Source organism: Aristolochia californica, unplaced genomic scaffold (assembly GCF_029961685.1).
Source record: "Aristolochia californica isolate CCGP_79_NKW_82.1479 unplaced genomic scaffold, dmAriCali1.0.hap1 SCAF_8, whole genome shotgun sequence".
In the NCBI taxonomy this organism is placed as follows: Eukaryota; Viridiplantae; Streptophyta; class Magnoliopsida; order Piperales; family Aristolochiaceae; genus Aristolochia; species Aristolochia californica.
In genome coordinates this window covers 23,498,681-23,506,618 of record NW_027182279.1, presented here as the reverse complement: position 1 = coordinate 23,506,618, position 7,938 = coordinate 23,498,681, and positions in this window count along the sequence as shown.

Below are 7,938 nucleotides of genomic sequence, written 5' to 3'. Positions count from 1 at the left end.
TCTTTCAATCTCTATATTTACCTATGCCAAAATATTCAAGATCTATCCTATAATTCCCTCTTTCAATAGAAAATCATAAGATTAAAATCATCTAATTAATGGGCAGTTAACTAGGAGCAATAAACTCAGAATAAATCAGATAAAAAAGAAAGAATTAATTTAATTTAGCATAGAAAATCAAGCATAGTTAGGAACAAGATTACATCATTTTCCTAGAATAAATAAAATTTAGTTCATGCTAAAAATTAAATTTAACATAAATGAAATCACCATAATTTTTTTGAGAATAATGGAAGGAAAATGAACATTGAAAAATAGTTCTCCCAGTTACTGTTCTTTAAAAAAAAAAACAAGGAAAATACTCACTATCCTTCTCTCCCCTTTGTCGCCATCTTTGATCCCAGCGTATGTGCAATGCGTTGAACTCTCTCAAAGAAGATCGCTTGAAATCTGCTACCTCTTCCGTAAAATAAAAAATGAAAGGCTAAAGCTGGTCCGTTCCTTCCGTAAAGACCAAATCAAACTCGCCTACTGCCTTCCACGTCCAAGAGCATATCAAAACTGTTTTTCATGTCCAACTTTCTTTCTTCATCAACTTATCCCTTCTATCTTTAACATCTTGAAAAAAAATCAAACTTGATCTTTATCCTCAAATTAAAAGAGTGCCTAGCAACAAGAACGTAAGCCTCATTTTGTTAATCCCAGGAAGATGGATTCATGGGACCAAGTGGATATCTGTGAAATCGGCCAAGATTTTGGGAGGCATTTGTATTAGGCTCCACACAGGTCTTTGCAGACACACGTATGTGTTACCAGACATCCTTCCAAAGGGATCTCCTTTCGTAGGCTGTATCTCTATAGATCATGGCCCGGGGACTTTTCTTGGTCCAAGGACCAACCCGCTTTGTCTCGTGGCTCTCTTGTTTTCTTCAAATCTGACATAAAATTAAAATAACAACAATGAAACCTAAAATCAATGAAAATAAATAAAATTAGACTAAGTTTTAAAGTTAAAAGGTGTTAAAATATATTAAATTACGCAAATCATCAATAAACAGTCATTTTTGGTCCTCAATATGATACTCTTCTTTCCACTTCTCATGATATTTCCAATTTTGTGTCTCATCATCGCCTCTCACCTTAATGTTGTTAGTTTCTTTGTTCTACTTCCTCCATATCTGTTCCACAGTCATATCAGGAGGCTCTACAACATCCAGGGTGGGAGGCAGCAATGGATGAAGAAATGAAGGAACTTATTGACAATCATACATGGTCACTGGTTCCTCTTTCCACAGATAAAAAATCCATTGGTTGCAAGTGGTTTTATACTATAAAACATAATCTGGATGGGTCCATTGCACGCCTGAAGGCTCGACTAGTTGCTAAAGGTTATACTCAGTGCTATGGAATTTATTATGAAGAAACCTTCTCTCCAGTGGCAAAAATGAACTTGGTACGTATAATATTATCTCTGGCAGCCAATTCATCATGTCCAATTTATCAACTGGATGTAAAAAATGCATTTCTTAATGGTGGTATTAAAGAAGAGATTTACATTCAACAACCACCTGGGTATGTGGTTGAGGGGGAGTCTGTATGTCGCCTTAAAAAATCTCTATATGGTCTAAAGCAATACCCTAGGGCATGGTTTGACAAATTTAGTCAAGCCATCAGACGGGCCGGTTTTCACAGATGTTCTGCAGATCACTCAGTATTTATAGAAAATACAGCGAGAGGTAAGGTGATTCTAGCTGTATATGTTGATGATATTATTTTAACCGGGAGTGATTCCGTGGGCATTCAGAAAACAAAGGAGAAAATTTGTGCTGAATTCAAGACGAAGGATCTTGGATTACTCAAATATTTTTTGGGTATTGAAATATTACAATCCAGACATGGGATTGTCCTATCCCAAAGGAAGTATGCCCTTCATCTACTGAAAGAAACAGGAATGATGGGATGCAAACCAGCAGACACTCCTATGGCTGCAAATACGAAATTATGTGGAGGCACTGGAGAAGCTGTAGATACTGGAAAATATCAAAGACTAGTCGGACGACTTATTTATCTGTGTGTAATAAGGCCAGATATTTCATATGCAGTAAGTGTGGTAAGTCAATACATGCACAGGCCAAGACTTAGTCATTGGCAGGCACTTGAAAGAATACTATGATATCTGAAAGGAGCTCCTGGAAGGGGGCTTCTCTATAAAAACCATGGTCACTTCAACATCGAACGATTCTCATATGCAGACTGGGCCGGATCTCTAGATGACAGAAAATTTACTTCGGGATTTTGTACGATGGTTGGAGAGAATATGGTTACATGGAAAAACAAAAAGCAAAATGTAGTAGCACGGTTGAGTACAAAAGCAGAATACAGAGCCATGGCACACACTATTAGTGAACTCATATGGATAAGATCCCTTCTCACTGAATTGGGATTCTACAAAGAAACTCCAATAGATTTGTACTATGACATTCAAGAAGCAATACACATTAAGGAATAGTCCTAGAGGATGTGGGACACCTAGAAGAGTCCTCACCCAAGCAAGCACGAGTTAGGGAATAAAGAAGCACAAGCTGAATTGAGTTTGAAGACTTGAAGATCAAGTGGGACCCACAAATATTTCACGAGTTGTCAATCTTATCAAGATGCATTGGGAGATCATGAGGGACCAACAAGGATAAGGCTATGATCTGGCTTCTCCCTTATATCCACGTGAATAAATAAAGAGTCCTAGTTCAACTCATGTTAGTCTTCTAGTAGTTTGGTTTAAATAGACTTATCTTTAAGAGTTAGAGTTGGAATGTAATTAGGATATAAAGGCAAAATTGTATAAGGAATCTACCTCCTCCTCTACTATAAATAGAGATTTTTTAATTTGTAATTAATCAAATTACACATCTCAATCTCGAGTTACTCTCTCTCTCTCTCTCTCTCTCTCTCTCCCTTTTCTTGGTGCAACCTCTCTTTGCTCTTTTATTTTATCTTCTCTCTACCCGAGAGCTCTTCTTCCCTTTTCTCTTTTGTCTTTCTTCTTTCTCTTGCTTGGAATTATGGAACATGGATCCTAAATGCAACAATAACAATATAGATCCATAGGATTTTCTTTATAGAATCTCAGTTTAGTGAGAAGGGATTTGATCTATAGAAGCTCACTAAATGTGTGTGACATGGCTTTGTATTTTGCTTCTGCACTAGATCTTAAAACTACATTCTGCATCTTGCTTCTCCATGTAACCAAGTTCCTTCCAACCATTGTACAGTATCCCAAAGTAGATTTTTGGTCATCCAGGGATCCAGCTCAGTCTGCATATGAGAATCCTTCTATGTTGATGTGACCATGGTTCTTATAAAGAAGCCCTCTTCTTGGAGCTCCTTTCAAATATTGCAATATCCTTTCTAGTGCTTGCCAGTGACTGAGTTGTGACTTGTGCATGTATTGACTCACCACACTTACTGCATATGATATATCTAGCCTTGTTACACAAAGATAAATGAGTTTTCCCACAAGTCTTTGATATTTTCCAATATCCACATCTTCTCTAATACCTGCAGATAATTTTATATTTTAGTCCATAGGGGTTTTTGTTGGTTTACACCCCATCATTCCAGTCTCCTCTAGTAGATCAAGGACATATTTCCTTTGAGATAGTACAATCCAATATTTGGACTGTAGTACTTAAATACCCAAAAAATATTTAAGTAATCCAAGATCTTTTGTCTTGAATTCTGCACATATCTTTTCCTTGGTTTCTTGAATGCCCTCGGGATCACTACCAATTTAGACAATATCATCAACATATCATCAGCATATACTGCCAAAATCACCTTGCCTTAAGGTGTTTCTTTAATAAATACAGAGTGATCTATAGAACATCTGTGAAATCCTATTTGTATGAGTGCTTGGCTAAATTTATCAAATCATGAATGAGAAGATTGTTTCAGACCATAAAGAGATTTCTTCAATCAACATACCGAATCCCCCTCACCAAGTGGTTGTTGCATATAAATTTCTTCCTTGATAACCCCATTAAGAAAATTATTTTCACATCAAGTTGATATATCTGCTAGGAAGAATTAGCAGCCAGAGATATTAAAATACGTACCAAGTTCATTTTTGCCACCAGAGAGAATGTGTCCACATAATCAACTCCATAACACTGTGCATAGCCTTTAGCAATGAGGTGAGCCTTAAAATGAGCAACAGACCCATTCGGATTGTGTTTCATAGTAAAAACCCACTTATAACTGACAAGCTTCTTATATAATGGAAGAAGAATTAGAGCCCATGTATGATTTGCATAGAGTTCCTGTATTTCTTCGTCCATCATCGCCTTCTACCCTGGATGTTTGAGAGCCTTCTGATAGGACTGTGGAACTGATATGGAGGAGATACATGAATGAAATTGACAACATAAAGGGGATAAACAATGGAGAGACACAAAATTGGATATGGGGTGAGAGGTAGAGGGCATAGTGCAAGTTTCGGGTTCTTTTCGCAAGGCAATGAGACAAATATCATATTGTGGGCCAAAAACAATAGGAGAAGATGGACTTACCTCGGTGGGATCCGTAAACTCAGTAGGTGTGGTCTCAACCAGTGTGTCTGGTGGTTGAACAGTTTCTTTAGAACGAGGCACAACCGGTCAAGAAGAAGCTGGCACTGAAGATAGACCTGGAGGAGCATTATCAGAGTAGTATGAAGAATCTTCAAAAAAAGTTACATCCCTAAACACAAGTAACCTTTGGAGAATGGGATTATAGCAAATATAGCCCTTCTGTGTGTAAGAGTATCCTAAGAAGATACATTTGACAGATTTGGGATCAAGTTTACTGTGTTGCAGGGAGGTAATATGAAAAAAAGAGTTTGATGACCGAGAATGAAAGAGGGTAGCCTATTTATGAGAAAGCATGCAGTAAGTTTGGCATGTGGCCAATAAAAGTATGTGACTTTCATGGTATACAATAAACTGCGAGCTACCTCAAGAAGATGACGGTTCTTCTATTCTGCTACACCATTTTGTTGCGGGGTGTAGGCACACGCTGTTTGATGGATAATGTCATTCTCTTGATAAAAGGAGTCAAGGTCTCTAGAAGTATATACTCTGGCATTATCAGACCGAAGTACTTTGATTTTCTGACCAAATTGAGTGACCACCATAGCATGAAATGATTTAAATATGGATGGTATTTCAGAACGTTCTTTAAAGAGAAATAGCCATGTGGTACGAGTAAAATTATCAATAAATATAATAAAGTACTTGACTCGGGAAATATTTGAGACGCTCATGGGTCCCCATACATCTGTATGAATCAATAAAAATGGAGCATGACTTTTATGTTCTAGATGAGGTGAGTATGTAGTCCTTTGGTGTCTGCTCAGTTGATAGACTTCACAATTTAAGAAAAGGGAAAAGACGATGAAGAGATTGTGCGGTTGGATGTCCCAACCGACTGTGTCATAGATTTGTCTCAGTTTCACCGGTTGAAACAATATTTATTTTAGGCACGTCTAGGTAGTAGAGCCCCCTTGTTCACGGCCTCCACAAATCATCTGCCCTTAATGAAATAATATTCAATATACCGTAGGGCAATGATTAGGCTCCATAACTTAACATCAACCACCTAGTTATGTGGATGAGGGGGAGTTAATATGCCACTTAAAGAAGTCCTCATATGGGCTTAAACAGTCCCCTCGGGCCTGGTTTGATAATTTTAGCCAAGCCCAACTACGGTTTGGATTTTAGTTATTCTCAGTAGATCATTCAGTATTTATTAATGATACCTCCAAAAGAAAGATATTATTGGCTGTGTATGTTGATGATATTGTCTTAACCAGCAATGATGCAAATAACATACAAAAAGTCAACAACATGATATGTCATGAGTTTAAAACTAAAGATCTTGGACTTCTAAATTATTTTCTAGACTAAGAAGTTCTTCAGTCCAAGTATGGGATAATATCATCTCAGAGGAAGTATGTCTTGGACCTCCTTGGATAAACGATAATGATGGGGTGTCGCCTAGCTGACACACCTATGGATGAAAATATTAAATTATGTGCAAGTTTTGGAGAATATATTGATTTTTGCAAATATCAAAGACATGTGGGTTGTTGATTTTCAGGACTCCGTGGATTTAGATCATGGAGAAAAAGAGAGAGACACCCATTGGGAGAAAACAAGATGAATAAGAGGTTATGGACTTGATATCCTAACCCTTCCCCTAAGCTAAATTTATAGATTAATCCACCTATAATATTACAATTATATCCTTGAACCTTCACCTAATTATATCAATGCCATCTCTATGAGATGACTCTTTACTTTCCGTCCTGCCATCATTGCATGGGCTTGTAGGCCTTCTCCTTGATCTATGGGCCTTGAGCCCATCTTCCACATCTCTTGGATGTGTGGGCCTTCTTTGGGCTTATGGGCTTCGACCCATCTTCCAACACACTTGGATATGTGAGCCTTCCTTAGTTGTGTGGGCTTGGACCCATCTTCCAACACTCCCCCTCAAGCTGGGGGTGTGAGAACATCATGAACTCACAACTTGTTACAAATGGTGTATAGGATCTTTTCATATAAAATGGTAGACCTTCATATCTTCCAACACTCCCCCTCATTCTAGTGGTCTCTTCCATGAGGCTCAACTGGCATAAGATAAGTGAGAGTAAAATCACTCCAAGCCGTAAGACATCACTCCATACATCAGTCATAACTCATGCTGGATGTAGGGCACACTCCTATCTTCTGTAGGTAGTGGGTCTATACTCAGTGCTTAGAAGTGTAATAAAACTCCTTCATTATCATGTCCCTCCATAGGACATCGACTCTCAACTAGTAGGAGTAATAAATGCAAATTAAGGGTATAAGGAATAATTACTCAGAAGATAATATTCTGGGGCCACCTTCATCATCAGAGTAGCCAATGCTGATATAAATCAGCAATTGAGAAGTCCTTCTTCAATAATAATGTCTCATCCAAAAAGATTCAATACCATCAGCTAAAATGGGTCAACTTCTCAATCCTTAGAGAGAAGTCCAACTGAAGTTGCACTTAAATGTAATAATCATTGTCAACATATCAGCTGGATTCTGACTCCTTCAATATTCTCAAGTCCAAAGATCCCATCCTCTAGAGCAGATTTAATGAAGTGATAAGGTACTTGTATGTACTTTGTTCTGGCATGATAAACAATGTTCTTTACAAAATGAATAGCACTCTGACTGTCACAATACAACACATTCTTCCCATGCTTGAAGCCTAATTCTTCCAAGAAAGATTGCAACCATACCATCTCTTTGTTGGCTTCGATCACGATGACATATTCTGCCTCAGTGGTGAAAAGAGCAACTATCTTCTGCAACTTATAGACCCAACTAACTGTTGTACCACCCAATGTGTATACATATCATGTGGTACTCTTCCTACTATCAATCTCTCCAGCCATGTCAGCATCTCATAACCCTGTAATCCCAATTCTGACTTTCTGAAACATAAGGTTGAGTCTATAGTGCCTGTCAAATACCCGAGAATCCACTTCATTGCTTTCCAATGTTGTTTACCCAGATTACTCATATATCTACTCACAACTTCCACTACATGAGCTATGTTTGGTCTAGCGGACACCATGGCATACATGAGACTGCCAATAGTAGAAGCATAAGGCACATTGGCCATGTAGGCTCACTCCTGCTCTATAGAAGGTGACTGGTCCTTAGATCACCTAAAGTGACTAGCCAAAGGAGTACTTTGTTATGGTACAGGGTTAAATGCACGTCTTTACGCTACCTACTAGGCTGGTCTTTTGGGTAGTATTGGCTAGGTACTTAACATACTTACTGGTTTTGCATCATTCATGTTGAATCTGCTCAACACCTTCTTCACATATTTTTCTTATGATAGCTTTAAGACATCAATATCCCT